This window comes from Pan paniscus, chromosome 5 (genome assembly GCF_029289425.2).
Source record: "Pan paniscus chromosome 5, NHGRI_mPanPan1-v2.0_pri, whole genome shotgun sequence".
In the NCBI taxonomy this organism is placed as follows: domain Eukaryota; kingdom Metazoa; phylum Chordata; class Mammalia; order Primates; family Hominidae; genus Pan; species Pan paniscus.
In genome coordinates, this window is record NC_073254.2 from 68,460,868 (window position 1) to 68,484,570 (window position 23,703).

General features: G+C 37.7%; 2 long non-coding RNA genes across 2 annotated transcripts in view; both read left to right on the top strand.

The window, feature by feature from the left end:
* The window catches only part of LOC130541594 (uncharacterized), a 68,137-nt gene extending 58,493 nt beyond the window's left edge, over positions 1–9,644 (top strand). The window contains exons 3-4 of the long non-coding RNA XR_008955670.2: positions 6,767–6,841; positions 6,939–9,644. This is a non-coding gene — a long non-coding RNA (uncharacterized LOC130541594). The remainder of the gene's footprint in view (positions 1–6,766; positions 6,842–6,938) is intronic.
* Positions 9,645–10,418: 774 nt separating this feature from the next.
* On the top strand, positions 10,419–19,463 carry LOC130541595 (uncharacterized). The gene is made up of 4 exons (XR_008955671.2): positions 10,419–11,035; positions 12,880–13,064; positions 14,584–14,689; positions 18,950–19,463. It is a non-coding gene; the product is annotated as an uncharacterized LOC130541595 (long non-coding RNA).
* Positions 19,464–23,703: the final 4,240 nt, after the last annotated feature.

Here is a 23,703-nt window from a genome sequence, read left to right on the forward strand (position 1 = left end):
TCTATCTTTTCTGCTTGGAAAAGAGTAGAAAAAAAGAAATAATTGGACCCTTAAAGTAAATGCCTAAAAGCCTTTTCAGATAACTTACCTTTTCAATAATTTTTATATAAGAGAGGAAAAGATTACAAGTTTTTTAGTCTCAGGAAAGAAAAATTATCTAGTATTAATACTATAAAAGTAGTTAGTTATGTAGTAAGTTGACTCTTAACATAGCCCACTTAACCACTTTTTACAATGGGAAGAAAAGTTTCCTGATTTCTTGATTTATGAGGCTCCAAAAACTCTTGTTTTGAAGGTTTTCACACTCAGTTCCTGATTAATTAATAATTGCCCTGAATGTTTTCCCATGTATCTAATTATGTTTTGCAGTTCCATCAACCTTCCTAGCTAGTCTCAAAATACCAAAACGTTGCCTTGCCCTTGTTGTGGGTGTGGTCAAGGTTTCCTCTCTTGGGATTTCTTGCATGGGGTATGAGGGGTGGTGTTGTGGGGGAGAAGGAGAGGGATGCATAGAGTGGAGAAGAGAGTGTAGGGCGCTCATCCCTAGGGCACCAGCCTCTACTCTGTTGCCCCAGAAATGTTTCCAGACGTGTATCTGGACTTCACCCTTTAATTACCTAATTGGGTAGGTTGTAGGTAGTATGGAATCTAATGAACTGGATCAGGGAAAAAAAAATCTGAAGGAATAAGTGATCTCTCCTTGAAGGTGCTGCAGAGGTAATGAGCAGAGTTAATGAGTGACTGATCCATGGTGGTGGTCAATTTAATTTGAGTACTGAGGTTGAACACATGCTAGATGTAATAGAAAGCAATATTCATATGCAACACATTGGGTTACATAAAATCTGGAAAGCTTATAATTTAAAAGATACATACACACAAAGCAACGATTCAGGCCAAGCCAGATTTAGAACTGTTTTTTAATATGAGACTGAGGGATGATATCCTGGATCTCACAGGGGCTGGATTTTGCCTGAGTGTTAGAGCTAAGATAACATCTTGTTCTTGTCTATATTTCAAGAAGCATTCTTATTAGGACCATCTTCTAGAAGAAAGAAAGTTACATTTAAGAAGATTGAAACGTGAGTCAGTTTTCCGTATTGGAGAATGATGAAAAACCAAATATATGAATTCTGAAAATTTTGTGAAAGTACGCACCTTAAAAAAATAAGAAAACATTATGAAAAAGAGTTGGTCTTCATTTTTAGGTTTAACCAATCCTATTAATAATATATAGATATACTTTTGTCATAATAATATTGTTTAGGTTTTACTCAGTAAGTTGTGAAAGCTATTTTGCTTGCCTCTAATATAAGTTCTTAGATTTCATCTCATAGTAAAAAAAATTACAAACTTCTTACAAAATGAAAATATCCTTTCCCTCGGTGATGATTCAAAACAGTCAATAATATTTTCTCACAATGCCACTGATGGGGTATTCTCAGAACTCTCCATTTTTAATTCAGATACATTTCTAGTCAATTTCTTTAACCTCACAGTGGGAGGTTTAAACTAAGTGATGTCACTTTAGGTATGCTCAAATTGGCAATGCAAGTATTTCCTTTGTTGGACATTGGGTTCTCACAGCATCTCCTAAACAAAATACATTGGCTTTAAAATTAGTGGCTTCCATCATGCATTGGCTGGACTGTTTTGTAAGTCTGTAGTATAAAAATCCAAAAACATTTGCTTCCAGCTGGCCTGTCTTGAACTAACACTGTTTTTTTTTCCTTTTCTCACTTCACTCTCTGACCTTTTAGAGGGTTTTCTTTTTTATGCTGCTGTTAGCTTTCATCTCTGCTGGTCATTCTTTCATCCTGTTTCTTCTGGGTTTCATTAACCTGTTTGTGTGAATGTTCCTTTTTTTGTTTGTTTTTGTTTTTTAATATGTACCAGAAAAAGAAAGACTTCTTATAGTCCTGGTCACTCAAAAGTGTTGGTGGTTTTTTAAGAGGTCTTAATTGGACTTAATCCATATTTAACTCCTAGCATTTTATATAAGATACATGTTATTGTTCAGACTTATCTTTTCTAAAAGATAGTAGGGTAGGGAGAAAAAGGATACAATTTTTGAGCAATTACCAAATCTCAGAAAAAAATGTTCTTACCAGGTCACCTGGGGATAACGAAGGCAGTTTGGAGATTTTCTTCTGATTGTTTTTCGTTTATTTATGCTTTGAGTATCAGTGTTCAGTTTTAAATTCCCACTGAGAATGTTCTCATTTTGTCATTAAACTTGAATTTAGTCTCTGAATTTTTCTCTTGATGTATCACACTAATGTCCAGAGGAGTCATTAAGAAATTGTAAAGAGACCCCAGTGCTATCTATATTTATGGTCTTCTTTAGAATGTGTTTATCAGATATTTGTGACTCTCTTCATAGAAGTAAAATACTAACATTAAAAAAGAGATTACCCGAGGGCTCAAAGGTGCAACATTATCTTGGGTTTTATTTGTTAACAATTTGAAATGTAAGAAAAAAACTGAATGTATGAATGTAATCCTTTGAAAAGGTGACTCTTACTGGTGGACTTGGTCCTCTGGAGTTGAATGAATGCTTCTGAGACATAAGTACTTTTTCTTTTCCTCCCTGTAGGTTGGTAGGACAACGCTTTCCATTAACTTTGATTTTACTACTCCTGATAGTCTGACCTTTATCTTCTAATCCAATTACATATTCAAATCTCTTCCTTCTGTTTATTCTATCTACCTTTAGATGAGCCAACTGAGAGATGAACATTTAAAATGCATAAATACGTATTTTGCCATACACTGTTTTCTTTTACTTTATGCTTTATACATCATGAAATTTACTGGTAAGACATCAAACACTTCTTGAAGGCTGATATGGTCTGGTTCTGTGTCCTCACCCCAAATCTCATCTCGAATTGTAATCCCCATGTGTCAAGGGAGGGACCATGTTGGGGGGTGATTGGATCGTGGGGGCGGTTTCCCCTATGCTGTTCTCATGATAGTGAGTGAGTTCTCATGAGATCTGATGGTTTTGTAAGTGGTGGTTTCCCCTGCTCTTTTCTCTCTCCTGTCACCTTGTGAAGAAGTTGCTTGCTTCCCCTTTGCCTTCTGCCATGACTGTAAGTTTCCTGAGGCCTCCTCAGCCATGCAGAACTGTTAGTCAGTTTATAAATTACACAGTCTCAGGTATTCTTTATAGCAGTGTGAAAACGGACTAATACAAAGGACTGTGTATATTTTTGACTTTTTATTTGGAAATAATTGCAAACGTATAGAAGTTACTTGAATAGGAATAGTAGAAAGAACATCAGTTAACCCTTTACCCAGCTTCTATTGTCAACATTGTAGTCAATTTGCCTAATCATTTGTGCACTCTCTGTTCTGTTTCTTTCTCTCTCCACATAGCATATATATGTGCATAATGTATATCTGCACACAGATATATACATACATGTATAATAATGTGTATATTCCATAAAATATTTTGTTTTTACTAAATAATTTGAGAATAAGTTTTACATAGCATGGTCTTTTATGCCTAAATAGTTTAGTATTTTTTATATATAGTTACATTCTCATAAATAACCACAGAGAAGCCCTCAATTTCAGTAAATATGACATTAATACTTTAATTTGTATTTCAATTGTCTCATTGGCCCAATGTTTGTTATAGCTTCTTTTTCCACCAGTACTGGATCCAGTCTAGGGACAGATACTGCACTTAGTTGTCATGTTTCTTTAATCTCTGAAACATTGCCATAGCCTTTTAAAATTTTTTTTTTTTTGCCCTTTGTGACAGTGACAGATTTGAAGACAGAGTCCCCGTACTTTTTATAAACAGGAGTCTTTGTATTTTGAATTTGTCTGATGTTTCCTCATGATTATATTTAAGTTCTGCATTCCTGGCCAGGATATTGCATATGTGATATTGTGTGCTTCTCAGACAGCCACATCTGGAGGCACACGATGTCTATCTGCCCCTCCCTGGTGACACCAGTTTTCCTCACACAGTAGGAGTGTTGTCCTATTTCTCCAACTGTAAATAGTTACTATTTTCTTCTTTGCAAAATAATGAGTTTGAAGAGAGACACTTTAAGACCACCCAAATATCCTGCTCCTCATTACAATTTCCCCTCAGATTTAACATCTATTGGGATTCTTACCTGAACCAATCTTTGCTGTGATGGCAACAAAATGATGAGGATCACTTCAGCACTCCCTCCATGTTTACCAGTCAGCATGTGACCTTCTACTTTAACCAAGGACCCTGCCTTTTCCTTGTGTATGGATGAATGTGTCTTAGTCTGTCTATAACAAAATACCTTAGACTGGGTAGTCTATATATAGTAGAAATTTGTTACTCACAGTTCTGGAGACTGGGAAGTTCAAGTTCAAGGCACCAGCAGATTTGGTGTCTTGTAAGGGCCCTTTCCTTATACATGGTGCTTTCTCTCTGTCCTCACGTGGTGGAAAGAGTGAACAAACTCCCTCAGGTCCCTTTTATAAGAACATTAATTCCTAATCACCTCCCAAAGATCCCACCTCTTAATATCATTACTCTAGAGGTTAGGTTTCAACACATACATTTTGGGGGGATACATATATTCACACCATAGCAGTGTGTATTATCCATATGAACTCACAGATTTCTGTTTCCCCACCCCACCTTCCCCCAAGTGGTATATAATTATTAACCTTATTTAGCTTGGTGCTTGGATTATCCCAGATTTGGCCAGTTGGGGTCCTTTCGAGCTGGCTAGGTATGCCTGTGCCATATGTCCATTAATCTTTGGAGCACATCCTTACCTCTGATATAACAAAATGTTCCAGGCTCATCACACTTCCCCAGCCCTGCTTTCAGCGACTTCTCTAAGAACCACTTCTCTAAGAACCCCTTTTGGTGGGGAATGGTGTTAGAGATAAAAATCCATGCACTAGCTGTGCTGTTTGCTCCTGGAATATCTCTGCTTCTACACCTTTTTAAGTGAACAGAGCTAGGAGAGATATGCATGCATATACACACTCCTACCTACATACATATAAATGCACATACATACACATTATATGCACACATACATGTTTATACACATACATGTGCATATTTTAGGTATCATAAGTGTACACCAATACCTCCATTTTCAATTCATCTTTTTTGCCTTCCTCCATTCCATATTTGCATGTAACTTCTTTCACAGTGAGAGTCTTGGCTTCTAAAATCGATAGATTTACGCATTTGCTCAATCTCATAATACACCTAAAGTAGTTTCAGAATGACTTCACCCATGTCTACAAAAATGCAAAGCTACTCAAAAGAGTTCAGCATCTCTAGTTTCCAGTTTTTCCATCTCCCTACCCTGCCCAAGGCTGAGGGCTGTAGGATGTGCGGTCAAAACTGTTGTAAGTTATGAAAATTAGTTATTTTTTGCCCTCCATTGTAATTATAGTATTCGTTTGAAATACAATTGGGTTCATTATTTCAGTTTCTCCCTTTCCTATCCTTGTTGATTTAATTGTTTTGGATATGTCAAGCATTAACATGCTTTCAAAAGTCAAAACTTACAGAAAGATATACTCAGAAAAGTGTTCCTCCTTTGTACAGCCCTGGCACTCTCATCACCTTCACCCTTTGTGGGTAACCAACATATTAATAATTGTTTCTGGCTTTTCATTCTGGTGAATTTTTGGTAAATATAAGATATATATATGTTTTCTTATTTTTCCATCTTTCCTAAACAAAGATAGTGGTATTACATACAGTCTCTGGTGCTTTGATTTTTCACTTTACAAGATCTTTTGACCATCATTCCATATCAGTCCATAGAGAGCTTTCTCATTCTTGTTTACCATGACAGAGTATCCATTGTGTGTTCGTACTAGAGTTTATTCAACAGTGTCCTATGATTAGACATATAGGCAGTTTCTAATATTTGCAATTACAAACACTGCCACAGTGAATAAACTTCTGCATATGTATTTTTGCAGTTGTAAGACTATCTTTAGAATAAATTCCTAGAAGTGAGATTGTTGGGTTTATGGACAAATGCATATGTAATTTTGGTTGCTATTGTCCAATCCTCTTCTGTGGAGTTTGTATCATTTTGGATCCTCAACAGCAATGTATGAAAGTGCCTGTTTCCTCACAGCCCCAGCAATGAACTGTATTGTGACGCTTTTGAATTTTTCCCAATGGGATGGGTGAGAAGTTGTATCTCATTGTAGTTTAATTTGTGTCTACTATTATCAGTGAAGTTGAACATCTTTTCAAATGCTTAAGGACCATTTAAAATATCTTTTTGTGAGTTGTCTACTTATATTTTTTGCCCATATGTCTATAGGATGTTTTTCTCCTTTAATTTGTAAAAGTTTGTTTTTATATTAGGAATATTCATCCGTTATCTATGAGATATTCAATATTGCTTATATTGCAAATATTTTATCCTGGCTTGTACTTTGTTATTTGACTTTGCTTATATTTTTTCTTTGTAAAATTTTAATTTTCATTTAGTTAAGTTTACCACTCATTTTTTCAATTACATCTGAATTTTTAGTCACAGTTAGAAAGGCTTTTCTTATAGAGGAATTCACCCATCTTTTTCACCTAGTACTTGCATAGTTTTATTTTTTACACTGATTCATTTTAAATTTATTTTTGTATATGGTGTGAATAATTGATCTAATTTTATCTTTTTCCAAATGGCTAATCAGTTGTCCAGCATGACTTATAAAAAGCCAATCTTTGCTTTAGTGATTTGCAATACCAACTTTATCATACACTGAATTTTTTTTTTTTTAGATGGAGTCTCCCTCTTGTTGCCCAGGCTGGAGTGCAATGGTGTGATCTTGGCTCACTGCAACCTCCACCTCCCAGGTTCAAGCAGTTCTCATGCCTCACCCTCCCAAGTAGCTGGGATTACAGGTGCCCACCACCACGCCTGGCTAATTTTTTTTTTTTTTTGTATTTTTAGTAGATACGGGGTTTCATCATGTTGGCCAGGCTGATTTCGAACTCCTGACCTCAAGAGATCTGCCCGCCTCGACTTCCCAAAGTGCTAGGATTACAGGCATGAGCCATCACACCCAGCCTCATATATTGAATTCTGTATATAATTAAGACCTATCCTTTTTAAGGCAAATATATATAACAATAAAAAGATGAATTAAGTAAGCCCTCTGAATTAATATATTAAGTGGACCCTCAGAAAGGAGAAATTTTGAAATTAAATATTATCTAAAGATTTTGATATTCTCCTAATGGGAGTATCTGAATTAAGTGTCACAACTAAAATAGTAGAGTGGTCACATTCCCTCGCACCAGTTCTCAAACTTTGTTGAAAATGTAGATTCCTGAGCTCTATCATTAAACATTTTTATTTAGAAGTGGGGAGTGTGGCCTTCGTATTTTAGCTGCTTAACTAGTAGCACAGCGAAGACGGTATAAGGGGTCTTTGGATCACTTTTTGAAAAGCATGGTCTTACAGAAAAGGGACAGCCCACACTCGTTCACAGTGTAGCAACACGCGGGAAAGAGAATAGTCAAATTGTTTTGATGATGACGAAAGGAAATGCAGGCTTTCTAGTATACACAAAACATATTCAAAAATCTAGAAGTTTATCACTAAGGCTTTTGGAAGTAAATCTACATTTAGCAACTCAATTTTTTAGATTTTATTCTCAATTATCTGGACATGAGATTTAGGTCTGTGATTCTCAGGTCTTTTTAGTTATACATATCACTCAAGGAGCTATGGACTCCAAATGACTTATGTTTGTGATAAAGCCTCATTTACCCCACAGTAATAGGAGGGCTGCTCTGATTTTCTGAAGTTAGAAATGAGAGATTAAATAAGTACATTTGTTATAGTTTAATATTACACATTGTATGATGAAAACATTGTCTCCTACACTGCCTCCTATTATCTGGAAAATTAGTAATCCTAAAGTGTTCTTTCAAAACCAGAGACCTAAATGGCTGGAAGCAATAATTGCTAGAGCTCTCCACCAAGCTTTGACTATAAATATTTGGCCATATTGTGTGTTAGAAAATATAAGACACACTTGCTTTCATTTTCTGAGCCTGACTCACTGAATTTTCTCGTCCAGATTGGTTTTCATCTGTTTATTCCTTTAGAGCATAGATTAGAGTCCATTGTGGTTCCCATCTCTGTTATGCATTTTTTTTAATGAATAAAATGCCAGGCACACAGAGCATACATATGCACATTTTACTACGAGATAGTAAAAGCTCAATGTGCTGGGACTGCATTCCCAATGTGACCTTATTTTCCCACTCTTTGCAGTTTTAAAATGTTACGTTAATCTGGCGTTCTGGACGGGGATTTTCTCTTCTTTACAGTGAGTCCCAGCAGTATATAGAGGCCATAGAATAGCTAAACTTGAAGAGGCTTTTTGGCAAAGATTTGAATATCTGTCCTTTGGCCTTTTCTGGTTCTTGTCTGTATTTCATAATACAAAACTAATGAGGATTTCACTTTGGTGAAATCTGCCTTACTAAACGATGCTTGCAAATAACACACTCATTTGTTAGCATTTGAGATTCTGATTAAATCATTTTGCTTTAGTAGCTGTTAAAGATTATAGTTTGAAAGAAAAAAGTGTTTTGGCATTGAGTACTTTGAGACCCCTGTACAGTGTACCAAAATCTATGCAAATTGTTACGAGGCCTTTTAATTACAGGTGAACCCCAGCACTTATTATCATCTGATGCACAGATTATGCACATGTCATATATTGGTAATAAAATATCAAAGTTAGACTGACACTCTTAAAGTGCTTAACACTGTTTTATTGGCTTACTAGCCCTAACTGGATTGATTGCATCCATTTTTTTCATTCTGCCGCTTAAAACATTTGCCACGTTGTTTTATTCATGCTTTTATCACAGCTTTGTCTGTAACTACATTGACTTGATTACTCATATTCTATGGCAATTCCTGACATTTGGCTTATTTTTCCGCTAGCCTCCTTACTTTAAAAAACCCCTCCATCTCATTTTTCAACAACCTCTGATTATCTCAAAGGTACCTCGCATTATCCTGACACGTCCTTCGGCTTCTGAGGATACTGACCCAGTATTTCAAGGCTGAGGTGACTCTGAGACAGAAGACGGAGCCAGTGGTGATGTCCTCCCTTATTCAGACTCTTTGAATAATGCTTTTTACTCACCTATGGACTCTGCTAGAAAGACACTTTAATATTTTTGCCATTTATATTTTTCTGTTGTTGAAAGATAATAGAAACCAGTGCCTTAGTTGGTTTAACAATTCAACAAAGTTGTTTTCAAAAGAAGAAAGAAAATGTAACTCCATTTAGGTTGTCTTTCATTTGCAAATACTAACTGAAACTTGAGTTAGGGATTGTCTAACTTGGAAAGAGTATTAATAAAATGAAGTCATTGGCATATTAAAAATGTCCTAATGTTCACTTTAAGTGTATTTTTAAAAACCTCACAGGCAATGGCATGAAAGAAACCAAGGAGATGTTTACATTCATTAGTTCCACTGGAAAAAAATGGTTAATGTAATTGTATAGATTTTTCCCTTCTTGTTTTGTGTGCTGTATAACCCAGTCTTTGCTTTATGTACAAATACCCTGGTTTCTAAATGCTACTTATTTTCTTCAGAAATAAAGTATGCTTTTAATTTAGTGAGTAACTTTATATGTATGTGCATTTGTTTGGAAGAGATAGTAAGTAATAATAATTTAATTCATGTAGGGCAGCCTTTTCTTCTAAGAAGCTTCATTAATTCACATATGGTATAATTATTTTTTATTTCCCTTTACCAGAATAAATCTTTCCTTCTAGAATGATGCTTTTTCCTTGAGTGGATACTGCCTCTCTTTAAAGTATCTTAGCTTAGAATTAAAAAAAAAAAAGTTAATTTTTCTTGAAAACGAATCCCAGACATTATTGGATGGTGGAGTTGGCTCAATGACTTAACTATGTCAGGTCTGACATCTCTGTTAATTCTTTAAGCCTTTTCCTTGTGATTAGAACATGGCTGTCATCAATCCAGCCATCATATCTACTTTTAAGTCAGGAAGAAATGGAAAGGACCTGCCTTTTGCTTATAATTTTAAATATAAAGGATTCTCAGGAAGTTCTGTAACCTGAAAATAGAAATGCTGCTCATTTTCTACTTGAAATAATATTTTTACCTTTCAAATTGATTATCTGAAAGGTTATAAAAATATATCTTTATTATATTATTTCACATATATTCATTTAAGAAATATTGTTCACTAACTATGTTCCATACAATGTTTTAGAAGTTGAGACTACAAATGCTAATAAAACAGGGATTTTGCCTTTAAGTCGCTTCTGGATTCATCAGGAAGAAATACAAGAAAACAGACAAGAATAGTACTGTGTGAATCACAAAGCATAGAGCTTAGCACTACAGAAGCATCAGATAGGGTGTGGAGCTGCTCTCTGTTAGCTGGAACAGATGAGACTTGACCTGTGATCTGGAGCATGAAGATAAGGTGATTGATAAAAGCAAGAGGAAGCTATGGAAGTTATCTAGACACGAGGACCTGCATGTGCAAAGGCCTGGAAGTGACAGAGTGTATGGTTTACTCAAGAACAAGTGATTGCATATGGCTGGATCGTAGGCACAAAGGGTGGAAATTTAGGCAAATACTTTACTCAGGACTTTGGTCTTCATCCTATCCATGATAATTGTGCTATAGCCTTCTACCTTTACCTGATGCTAATTCCTTAGAACTTAGTTTCGGTTCCACTGTTCTGCAACTTGTAAACCAATAAGTCAAATATTTTTCTTGTATTAACACTAGTATTTAGTAGGAACTGTATATTGGTGATCTGCTGGCCTACTCTGACCTACGGGCATGGATAGTGGGATATTTTTGTTTTGTTTTTTTCTTTTTTTAACCTGTACAGAATAAAAAATTGAATTAGTTTCCAGCATTTCACAATCAAGAGATTTCACAGATGAAACTAGTTTTTCTGGAAAAGTGAGAAGATCTGGAAATCCTGGGCCTGCATTCCCATATGGCAACAGTAAGCTGGAGCTGAGTAAGGGTAGGTAGTATCTGGTTCACTAGTCTTCATTTTCTGTTGTTTTACAACATGCTCACCTAACTAATTAAAAGTGCTTGGTTGGCTGATGAAGATGCTTATATTTGCTATCTCTAGTGCTGATAGAGACAGGAGGCAGCCAAATGCCTAGGCAGATAGGAGCGGGTACACAGTGAAACCCCACCTTCAAGCAGAAGGTTTAAAGCCTGCGACCCAACCACATGGGGGACTTTCCTGCCTTTGGATTAGGTAATCACCCACTGCTTCGCCGTTCCACTGAGAGCTGTTCCATTGCTCAATAAAAATATTCTCTGCCCTCCTCACCCTTCAATGTCCAGTGTATCCTCATTCTTCTTGGGTGCAGTAGAAGAGCTCAGGAATCACCAAACAGGGGTACAAGCTATGACACAGGCAAGCTGGGGCATGCCAGTGTGGCAGAGCGAGGCCTGGGCAGGAGTTGCCAGCTGGGGGTCCCTGGCTTGCAAAGTGACCGAGAAGAAAAGTCCCGCATCTGTGCAGGACATAGAACTATATAAATTTAGTTAACTTGCACAATAGCAGTTCTGGACAAGGTGCAGTGACATAATTCTGTTTTCGTTTATGCAAGCTGACCATGTGGTCAGTGGGTTCACACTGGCCAATAGCTTGCTTCAGAGAACAGAAATGAAACACCTCTGTGTTATGAATCTTGTTTCTAATTATCTTATACAATGTTTGTAACTCTCAAAATGGTTGCCCCTGATAGACATTATAATCTAAAAATCCCTTCAGCAAATTATAAGAAAAGGAACATAAGATTATGAGTCTGGAGGCATGATGACGTCACAGTAACAAACATCCAAATGGCATTGGTTGACCATTTAATTTCCTTGGCCCTCAGAAACTTCCATTAGAAAATGTCTGTAATGTCACCCCCAATATCTATCTGAGAGGTTATTACTGGCATTCAAGTGAAACAGGGTGTGTTTCAGAAAGAAAAGCAGGTAACTACTGAGGACCCACAGATGAAAGGAAATGTTGCTCATGGTTAGGGGTCTTGGGATCTTGATAAAATGTCTGACCAGAAAGTACTACTGGCTAAAGGAAACTGTCCAACTTTAAACCAAAATATGATTCCATATGGAGACTTTAAGGGATGTGGCTGGTAGACAGACTAGCAGTAGACAAAGATTTCAAGAACTTTCTGCATTATGTTTTGCTCAGAGAGTGGATGGAATTTATTGAGCCTATTACTGTATGGTCACTATTAGATTTAGTGGCAAAACCCCGTCTTTACTAAAAATACAAAAATAATTAGCTGGGTGTGGTAGCGGGCGCCTGTAATCCCAGCTACTAGGGAGGTTGAGGTAGGAGAATTGCTTGAACCCGGGAGGTGGAGGTTGCAGCGAGCTGAGAGTACGCCACTGCACTCCAGCCTGGGTGACAAAGTGAGACTTTGTCTCAAAAAAAAAAAAAAAAAAAAAGATTTACATAACAAAAAGAAAAAAAGATAAAGATTATATGGCCTAGTTCACTCATTTTAATGACAAAAAGTAGATTCTCAGTGAGACAAAGTAACTAATTAGTATCAGAGACAAAACAAGAAACATTGGATATCTAAACTCTCAATCCAATGATCCTTACATTATGCCTGTGGTGTCACTTAGAAGAGAGAGATTTTGATGCTCACACGGGGTTTACCTGAAAAGCTGTTGGTTTTTCTGTTTCCTAAGAAAGCTAGAGAAGACCCTTTTCTTTTGTATCCTTTAAGGCTTATTTACTTTGTGGGTCAGCTAGGGGAGCCTCAATATGTTGTGATGGATGGATTTGGGGATCAACAGGGATTCTTATGATATCTGATTTTTCAGTAGTTAGAGGAAATAGGAGCAAATTGCTTAATTGCTTCAAATATTCTGGAAGGCAAGCATTCCAAGCACATCTTACTCTTTTGGCTGTTGGAGTCATAGGTCTTCAATCCTCCTAACACAGGAAGAATCTTCACCGCTAAAAATCTGGCATAATTTTTTTACACTCACAAGAAAACCTGTCGTAGGTGAGTAAAATCATGTATCACCTCTAATAAATTTTATTTTTATAAAGTTTTGATAGCATTTCGTATGAAAAATATTTTCATACATGAAATTTTAAAATAGTTTATTGATGGCTTTTTCTGCTCAATGTGCTGCAAGAGGCAAAAGTTTCCCAATGTAGGTTTAAAATCCTTTGATAATGCTAGAATTGGACTATTAGTGTGCTTGTGTAAATCATTGTTGCCAATTACAATTTATCTATCAATTGTGATATTTCTAATTTTAGCTAGTGTTAACCTTAAAAATAAATTCTTTATATTTGTTTAGTGCGTTGCCAAGTCCACTTGCATTTTTTTCCTGTTTCTTAAATCATTTTTTTTCTCTCTACTGGTCACATCATGTATGGACTTCTATAACATAGCTTCCTAACTGATTTTCCTGCATCACTCTTTGTCTTAAATTGTGCCTATTGACAGCTTGATTAAGCTTGGAAGTACATTAGGAGAATCCCCTTCCTGTGGAGTTTCCTGTAGCATTAGTCAGGAGAGGAACTTTAGTGGAAATACACTATTGGAAGCACACCAGATACAAAGATGAATAGATGCAGAGGTACCTGGTGGGTCCCAGTTTATCCTCACTGTCCTCCACATGGTGGTCCTCTCATCATCCAGAGTACAGGACCTGCTGACCACTGTGGCCCCAGGCCCACCACCAGATGCTTGATTCCAGACCCACAGAGGCAGTAGCTGCCAAAGGCAAAAGCTCTCCTGAGGTCTCCCTGAGCTCCTGCTCACAGCCCTGATTCATAGATTGGCTGTGCTTGGCTTCTCAAGTCTCTCTGAAAGCATTGTCTTGCCAACCTGAGTCAGTGCTTCCTGACTTTTCCATCCTCCAACTCCCTCTCCCAGAACATTCCTTTCCTTGCTCTTCCCACAATTCTGTAAACTCTAATTCCTATGGTAAATACTTTATGGATTTACCGTAATGCTCATAGTGACTCTGCTTCCACTACCAAAGCCCAGCTGATACACCCTTGAACTCATCCATTGCCTTTCCCAGAGCAAAACTTTTACAGTGAAAGTGATCATGAACTGACTTAATTCCCCTCTCCCCTTTCCTTGATCAATCCTTGATCCTCTTCATCTCTTTCAAAACTCTCACTTCCTAGGTTTCAGAGCTCCGTCTCCCTGGATTCTGCCCTCCTGGGCCACACACCCACATACTTTTGAGTTCAGGGCTTTTGCTCTGACTCACTTGCTAATATAGCAGGCTAGGATTTTATGTGGAGCAGATCTCAATTCAAACTCTAGTGTTGCCCTTTCTAGCTGGGGACTTAGATAAGTTATTTGACATTTGTTAGGTATAACTTGCTCACATGTAAGAGGGGGATAATGTCATAGTTATCTTATGAGGGTGGTAGGAGATGTAGATACAAAACTGAAAAGCATCTAGCAGTGCCAAATACCTGGGAGTGCCTCCACAGATATTGACTTGCTTCCTCTTTTTCTTTATGCTGTGAACAGTCCTCCATTGCCTTCCAAGGAGAAGAAGTGACCTCATGGTCCAGATGTTTTACTGCCTCTAGTATTGCACACCCCAGTGGAGAAGGTTCCTGGTTGAACCATGAATTGAAACACCTAGCATTGAAGTAAGAACATCTTGGTTCAAGGGCAAGGGGCTCTATCTTTTAATGTGGGTGATTGTTCCTGTGAGTGATTATAGTGAAGCTGTACTTTGAAAAATTGCTGATGTTGATGCTGATTACAGATATGGAGAATGGACAAAATGAGAAAAGAAAAATGAAAAATTGAACTTTCCTGTAAAAGCAACACTAATTATAGACATTTATATCTATGGCTTATTATTTATAACTAATTAGTATGCAGCACAATGGCAGTGATGCAAGTCATTACATATATCACACCACCAACTTGTTTCACTCAATTGCAACAATAATTTCTCTCCATGGACACTTGACTATTGGTTTGTTGTTCAGGTTTGTTCATCTACTGATAACATAGAGTAATTAGAGGAATAGCAGTTTCCACAAAGAGAATACTGATGTATAGTGATAATTTTTTGCACTTCATCCCTCAAACAGTACTGTGGCAAAGTTGCTATTCTTATCTGCATTTTTCTGATAGGAAACTGAGGCCCAAAGAATGTAAGTAAATGCCAAAAGCCTTAAATATAGACGTTGGACTCAAACACTTTTCTCTTCCAAGCTCTTACTTGGACCTATGCGGCAAAGCTGATCGATCTGTTGAAAGACGTTTAGTGACACATAAATGTCTTTAATTAATGGCATGAAAATGACATGAGATGGATTTGTAAAATCAAGATTTGTAGGTTTAGGCTTGAGTTCTACATCCTAGGGCAAAGGATGTGACTGCTTATCTGCCCCTAGGGTCAGAATTCCTGACATTCTTGTTTTTTAATGCTTGTGTCTGCTTGCACTTTGTAATCTGTAGGCTTCCTAAAAGCTCCAAAAATCTAAAAACAATAAATCATTCAACATCTTTTAGCTTGTTTTTCTTTTTTAGAGACAGAGTCTCACTGTGTCACATAGGCTGGATTGCAGTGGTGCAGTCATAGCTCATTGCAGCCCTGACACCTTGGGCTCAAGGGATATTCCTACTTCCACCTCCCAGGTAGCCAGGACTATAGATGCACAACATCATGCCTGGTTAGTTTTTTTTTTTTAATTTTTAAATTTTTTTTTTTTTTTGTAGAGACAGGGTCTTGCTATGTTGCCCAGGCTCATCTTGAACTCCTGAGCTCAAGAGATCCTCCTGCCTCAGCCTCCCAAAGTACTGAGATTAAGGGTGTGAGCCACTGTGCCCAGCCATTATTGCATTTTTGAGCTACCCAAATGGCCTAGCACTATCTTCAATATTTCAGAAGTACCATACTGTGTTCCAAACAAAACATAGCATTCCCTATGGACAGTGTGGTTTCTAACCCAAGTGGACAGTGGGTCCTCATGCCTGATGGCTCTAGAGAAGAGAAGGCTGCAATTGGACCCAAGTTCTTCAGTTAGGCCAATAAATATTCCCTGTTACTCTGATCTGATGATTTTGAGATTTATCTGCAAGGTGTGGGGGAGAAGGACAGTCAATTTGCCATGCTTAAAGGAAAGGATAATGGGTTAAAGAAGACTTTGATGAAGCTTTGAAGTCTTAAGAAAGCTAGATTACATCATTCTCTCCAAAGGTGTTTCAGTTGCCCTTTTTACCTTGGGGTTTGGCGGTTATTTTATGCCCCCTAAAAACAATGTACCAATTATCCAGTGACTAGTGTTCCAATTAATTTATGGACATGAAATTAACATGCAATCTGCTAATGCATTAATGAGTTTGTAATATTTAGAAATAGGAGGACCAAAACTGGTAGACCAATTCTGAGTTTTATCAACCTCAGTGGTTGAAATTAAAATGAAAATAGCAACATTTGTTTTTATTCTCCCTACAAAGAAACTAATTATTTTCCTCTGGGTAATGATAATTAACAAAATTCCTATTGTGTTCCTGATCAGTTCACAGCTGGCACTTCGATAATCACAAAGACTTGGTTTTATGAGGTGACATTAAACTCCTGCCTAACTTGGGAAGTACATTAATTGTATACTATTGCCTGAGCTTATTAATTCTAAATTATGCCTCAATGAACTTCTCAAATTGGGAGCAACATTTATATTAATAAACTAGTCAGTGAGAGGGAGGGAAGGAGGGTGAGAGAGAGAGAGAGAGAGAGAGAGAAAGAGAGATCGTAAGAATCTACTACTGAGTGTAGATTTTGTCTGCTCCAGATGTTATAGCTGGGTTTAAAAAACTTTGATATGTTTGAATAAATTCCAAAGGAACGTCTCATCCATTCTTTTTTTTTTTTTTTTTTGAGTCAGAGTCTCACTCTGTCACCCAGGCTGGAGTGCAGTGGCATGATCTTGGTTCACTGCAACCTCTGCCTCCTGGGTTCAAGTGAGTCTCCTGCCTCAGCCTCCCAAGTAGCTGGGATTACAGGTGCCCACCACACACACCTGGCTGTTATTTTGTATTTTTAGTAGAGGCGGGGTTTCACCATGTTGGCCAGTGGTCTTGAACTCCTGACCTCAATCGATCCGCCCACCTCTGTCTCCATCTCCCAAAGTGCTGGGATTACAAGCATGAGCCACTGTGCCCAGCCTCATCCATTCTTGTAACACATTTTTAGGCATTCTTTTTTCATTTAAGCAGGAAAAGTGAAGTGCTAGGTAAGCCTGGGATTTGTGGTTGAAATGTGTTCAGAGTGCTACCCTCCCTCATTCCTTGGAACTTTCTGAAGGGCCAGAACTGACCTGAGGACCTGTTGGGTGTGTATCACTGAGGGAGTTCCAGGGCTATGCAGGGAAGCCCTGAGTGGGATGCAGTGATTCCTCTCTATTGTGTCTATTTCCATGAGGGCTGCCATCCTTCATGTAACAGTACCTTTAGGAACAGGGCCCATATATCTATATATTTCTATTTCTAAGTTTCAAACAATGCTTGGCAGCTAACAGGTGGTCAACTAATGTTTGTCAGATGAATGAAGGGTGGTACCAAGGAAGAATGGTGCGTTTAGTCCTGGCTGCTAAAGGAGGTTTAATGATAATTGGCCAATGTGTGGTGATTAAGCCTCAACAGTTACATAGAAGAAACCATGTTTATACTCATGTTGCTTTAACAATGCCATTGAAGTCTGGCACCGTGTCTCATGCCTGTAATCCTAGTACTTTAGGAGGCCGAGGCGGGTGGATCACTGAGGCCAGAAGTTTGAGACCAGCCTGGCAAACATGGAGAAACCCCATCTCTACTAAAAGTACAAAAATTAGCCAGGTGTGGGGGCACACACTTGTAATCCCAGCTACTCAGGAGGCTGAGGCATGAGAATTGCTTAAGCCCAGGAGGCAGAACTTGCAGTGAGCCAAGATTGCACCATTGCACTCCAGCCTGGTCACACAGTGAGACTCTGTCTCAAAAAAATAAAAGCCAGTAAATGTTACTTCTATCTTAAATTTCCAGTATAGCAATTTAAAAGATGATCTTTAATTTTTAAGAATACATAATAGTTGCACATATTTCCTATTTATGGGGTACATGTGATATTTTGATACAAGCATACACTGTGTAATGATCAAATCAGGGTAATTGCAATATCCAACACCTTAAACATTTATTATTTCTTTGTGTTAAGAACATTCCAATTCTACTCTTTCAGTTATTTCAACAATAAATTATTGTTAACTATGGAAAATTTTTAAATACAATAATGTCTTATGCTGATGAGGATATGTGAAAGACACATTCATGCAACCCTTTCGGAAAGAAATTTAGCAGTATCTATCAAGAACTTGGACAATTTTCGTTATCTTTACTCTGGCAAAATTCAGCATCTGGAAGTCAGTTTTAATGAAGTAATTCAAAATAGAAAAATAGCTTTCTGCACACAAAGGTGGTGATCTCAGATTTATTTGAAATCATGGGAAATAATTTGAGTTTCCAATGAAATGGGAATGGTTACAAAATATTGCACATTGACTAATTGGTGCTTTGCTGATTTAAAATATTTTTCAAGACTTTACAGTAATATGAAGAATTCTTATATTAAGGTATAAAGTTTATACATCATTATCACAACTAAAATATACTATATATAGAAAAGCCTAGAAGGAAATATTATTAAATGTAAGAATAGAAAACAGATTGGGATAAAATCCAGGGAAATATTAACATTTTTAGTTGTATTTTTGGTTTGTTTTTGTTTTCCCAGTTTTTAGTAGACCCTTTTAATGATGCCTCCTCAACTCCCTTGTGTTGAGAATATGTGACTCTGCCCGGTCTCCTCCTCCCTTCCTCACCTACCACCCCTTCTAACCTCCCACTACCCATTGCAGATTGGATCATGATGGACACCTGACTCATGGCGGGCAAACTGGATCTTTTCTTCTGGGAATTAGACTTGGAAATTCAGAGAAAACAAGTCAGTTTGTATGCATGCCTTGGATTGAGAGACATGAACATTTTGGACTGGAGGTGCAGGCATCTTCTCCCACTTGCACAAAGAAAGCAGATTTTCAGGAAAATAAGACGAAAGCAGATATACAAAGAAAGAAAAAGACAAGAGTTCATGAGATCTAACAGAGGAACTGGTTAATGATGACTTTCCAGTTTCCGGTTGTAGCCTTCATGAAGCCTGGCTGAGTACCGTGAAGATATTCTTGTGCCTTATAATATACAGTGTTATTATTATTTATTCTCAAGTCAGTTTCTGTTCCTGCAATCAAGTATTACTATATAAGATGGCTTTACTTTTGGGTGTTTTTGGAAATATCTCTAGTGAGCATGTATTACTACTAGAATATTATAGTGTATAAAATGATTGATGTATTTTTAAAAAACAATAGATATTTTATCAAGAGCTCCTGCTGACACACCATTTATAGCAAGTAAGAAGCATAGATTATTCATGGACGTAGAATTACAGTGCTTCACTGATTTTGTTTTTCTTACTTTTGGGAAATTTGATAATTTTATTTGCCTATAATATGCAGTTATTTGTTATTGTAAACAAACTTAATGTGACCAATATCAATTTTAAAATGATAAAGGGAAGAACCAATCACTAAGGTGGGTTGTGTCCAGCCTGTTCTCTGCACTTGTGCCATTGTCTAGCCTCTGTTCCCTGACTCTTGGCGAGGCCAGACAAAAATTATATTGCCACCATCTAACCATTAGGAATACTCATGAATAAAAGCATTAATGACTAAGGAAGTTGTTCATAATGTGTTGTTTAATAAAAAAGTCACAAAACAGGATGGACAGTACACTACTAATTATATAAAATATTAAAATATATAAAAAAGCCTGGCAGGAAATTTTTCTTTTTTTTTTTTTTTGAAATGGAATCTTGCCCTGTCACCAGGCTGGAGTGCAGTGGCGTGATCTTGGCTCACTGCAACCTCTGCCTCCCGGGTTCAAGCGATTCTCCTGCCTTAGCCTCCTGAGTAGCTGGGACTACAGGCGCACACCACCATGCCCAGCTAATTTTTGTATTTTTAGTAGAGACAGGGTTTCACCATGTTGGCCAGGAGGGTCTTGATCTCCTGACCTCATGATCCGCCCGCCTCAGCCTCCCAAAATGCTGGCATTACAGGCATAAGCCACCACGCCCGGCTGGAAATATATCTTAATGTTAACTGTGGTATATTTGAGTTGTGGTTTTACAGATAATTTAAAATTTTCTGTTTGTACCTCTTTGTGTTTTCCAAAATTTCTGTGGTATATATAAATTTAGTTGGTAATAAAATAAAACGTTTATTTTATTTTATTTTATTGGGGGTGGGTTTTGGAGTGGAAAGTTTAATAGACAAAAAAAAAAAAAAAAAAGAAGAGAGAGGAAGCTGCCTCATGCTGAGAAAGGGGGTTGCCCAAGAGAGTCTCCCAAAAGTTCTATTTTTAATGAAAAAATAATTACCTTAGTCACCAAAACAGTATTGTCAGTCTTCCCTTCTTATTCCATCAGATGTGGAAGTTTAAGAAAGAAAGAAAGAAGGATGGAAGGAGGAATAGTGTGGGCTGCCTGGGATGCTCTACCTGTGGGCTTCAGGCCCTCTTGTTTTTCTCTAGGGGAGTGTTGATAAGGACTGGGATGTGTTCCTGGTGGAGAAAATGCAAGGCTTAGAGTAGGTAGTGGCTGAGAGGTCTAGTTTGGAAGTAAATATTAGTTTTGAATCCTGGCTCTACTCTTTTCCCTCTATGTAGACTTGGAAAATTACTTAACCCTTGTTAGTGTTGGCTTTCTCATCTGTGAAATGATGCAGCTAGCTCAAGGGATTGTTGAGAGCACAAAATGAGATAGCATAATCAATCATTTAGCAGAGTCACTGGGTCATAATAAGTGGTTGTGGTGTTTTTTTCCCATTACTGTTAGGTGACAGACGTAAATCCTCTGTAAGTACTTTATTAATCCTCTATTTCTATTGGCTTTCATTATTTTTGTGTACACCTGACATGTCCTTCTTTCTATATCTCTAGCCATTCAAAAGTAGATAAATCAGTGCTTCTGAAACTTGAATGCCCACATGATTAGCCTGTAGAGCTTATTAAAGTGCAGATTCTTTCTCTGTATGTCTGGGGTGGGATTCACGTTTTTAATTTTTAACAAGCTCTCACATGATGTAAATGTTGATGTCCAAAGATCACTTTTAGCAGCAAGGATTAGGATAGCCCAGCTCAAATGTATCATCTGTGTGAAATCATGAACAATGTCCCCAGACAGAATTGTCATTTGTTTCTTTGGCTCTTAAAGCACATCATTTATATTCCTAACTTAGCACTTAGCACATTCAGCCTGCTGTGGTGTATACGATTCTGTTCATTTCTAACTAAACTCTTGACAGTAGACTGTGTGTTCAACTCCTGAAAGCTGTCAGTGTCCACACAGGGATGTTGACATACTCGACTCATGATTATCAAATTATTGAACTGGATAGAAAATAATCGAATAATGTCCTAAAATAACACTGTTTTTTACATAAGCATTCATTTAGAAATCACCAACATCAATCAACTCAACTAGTGGAAATCATGAAAGAGAGTAGTGGTGTGACCCACACAATGGATGGTTTCAGTCACTTGGCAGGTGTTAACCCAATGACCACAACCAAAGAGGATTTAACAAGGCGATTTTTGTTACTTGCAACAAGTAAGGAGAACACTGGGGATAGTTCCCAAAGCAGTGTGTCTCTCCGAAGGAAGGTGAGAGCAGGGCTTTCATTATGCTGGTTGGCTTAGTCATTGTATGAAAGGCAGGGTAAAGGCAGTGCAGGCACAGTCCTGATCATGCTTCTTCATATATTGCAGGTATAGAAAATGGTGAATAAGCTTCTCCCTAGGTGGGGTTTTTAAGTATGGTAATAGGGAGAGTTCACCAAACTTCATCTCCAACTCAGGCACCTCTGGTTTTACCTGGTTTTTGTTTTGCTATAGCTGGGCTTCTTCCTGGAACCTTTTGAAACAGCAGAAACTCAGTGTGCCACAGTTACAAGTTACTAGGGAACCCTGAGTTACAATGTGAATGATCCCAAAAGGCAAATAAATCATTGTGATAGCTTCCTTCTTTTAAAAATACTCTATAGAAGGCAGGTGGGACGATTTACAGGGTGGGATGACAAAGCTAATCTGAGATGATATATTATCCACAGATAATCAAGTAAATGAGCAATAATTTGCTTTTCAAATTCTGAGTCTCTTCCCTGGCTATGCTTTAAATGGGACTTACACAAGGGCCATAGCCCAAAGTCGGATCCCTTTGCACAGAGGCTAGACATTGAAGTAGTGGCCTTTGGGGTAACACAGACTCACTTCTGTTGAGAGTAATTAGCGAAGAAAATTTGTGGGAACTGAGGAAGGTTCAGCAGAAGTCTGCCCTCTCTGGACATTTTTTGGTGGCTGGGAAGCAGAGCAATTGTCCTGCCTGACTGTGGAGTTTGTTCAGCCTTGTCATGGACATCTATTGCATAATTCCGACTTTCCTTCTCTGGAGTAATGGGCATTTCACTTCAGAAGGACTTTTAATTTTATTTAAAAAATCCAGTCAACATAATAGAAGAGAAATTCAATTTTCAGTAACATTTTACTCTGTTACCACTTATGTCCTTAGGGAAGCTTGAAGAATTTTCATCAGTACACTAAAAATTAGATAGTTGGATATGTTGCAAAACTTTCAACACTCGACTCAAAATTCCCACTATTGCTAAGACATTCTTATAAAGAAATATTTTGGGGGGAACTTAGCAACTACGGTTCTTGTGAAGTGGTCCCAGTGGGAATGAGGTTTATGCCTAACTCTTTTTTTAAAATTTGGTTTCTGCCTCTTGTGCCTGGTATCCAGTATTAGTTACAGAGTAAACAGTATTTTCCGAAGACTGACAGGGTCAGCTGTTCTGGGAATGTGGCTGTTGACCTCCCTGATGGATTACTGTCCTGCAGACTGCTTCCAACTCAGTAGAAAGGTAAGCATTCTTTCTGTATAAGTGCAGATTGCTTTGGAACATGTTACAATTTCAACTGATAAAACTGAAAGTACATTTTGGGCACACTGTCTCAAAGGGCACCGAGCTGTTACTTTGGGGGCAAAGTGATTTATCATGTCAACACAACCATGACAGTTAAGCTGCTGGGTTTAGGGGAGGGGTGAGCTAGGTGTTGAATCTGGTTGTATTGATTAAGTCATAAAGACCCAGAAAAACTTAAATCCGGAACTCCTTTCCAAAGTTAGAAAGACACATTGTAATTCTGCTTCTGAGTCCTTTTCCCTAAAATCTTGTCAGTTCACCTTGGTTTGTTGTCTTTTCTCCTGAAATAGCAACGGTGCGTGTGTGTGTGTGTGTGTGTGTGAGAGAGAGACAGAGACAGACAGACAGACAGACAGACAGACAGACAGAAAGTGGCTACTAGGAACTACTAGGAAGTGTATCGACCGTTGAAAGGGCCTAGAAATATATTGACTGCAAATGCAAGAGCAAAACCTGTTCAACCAAGTACCTCTGTGGATGTAACCATGCACAAGAGAAAATAAATTGAAAGCCCCTTGAAAACGTGCTATTATATAGTAGTTGAGAAAACGGAACATGCTGAACTTGATTCT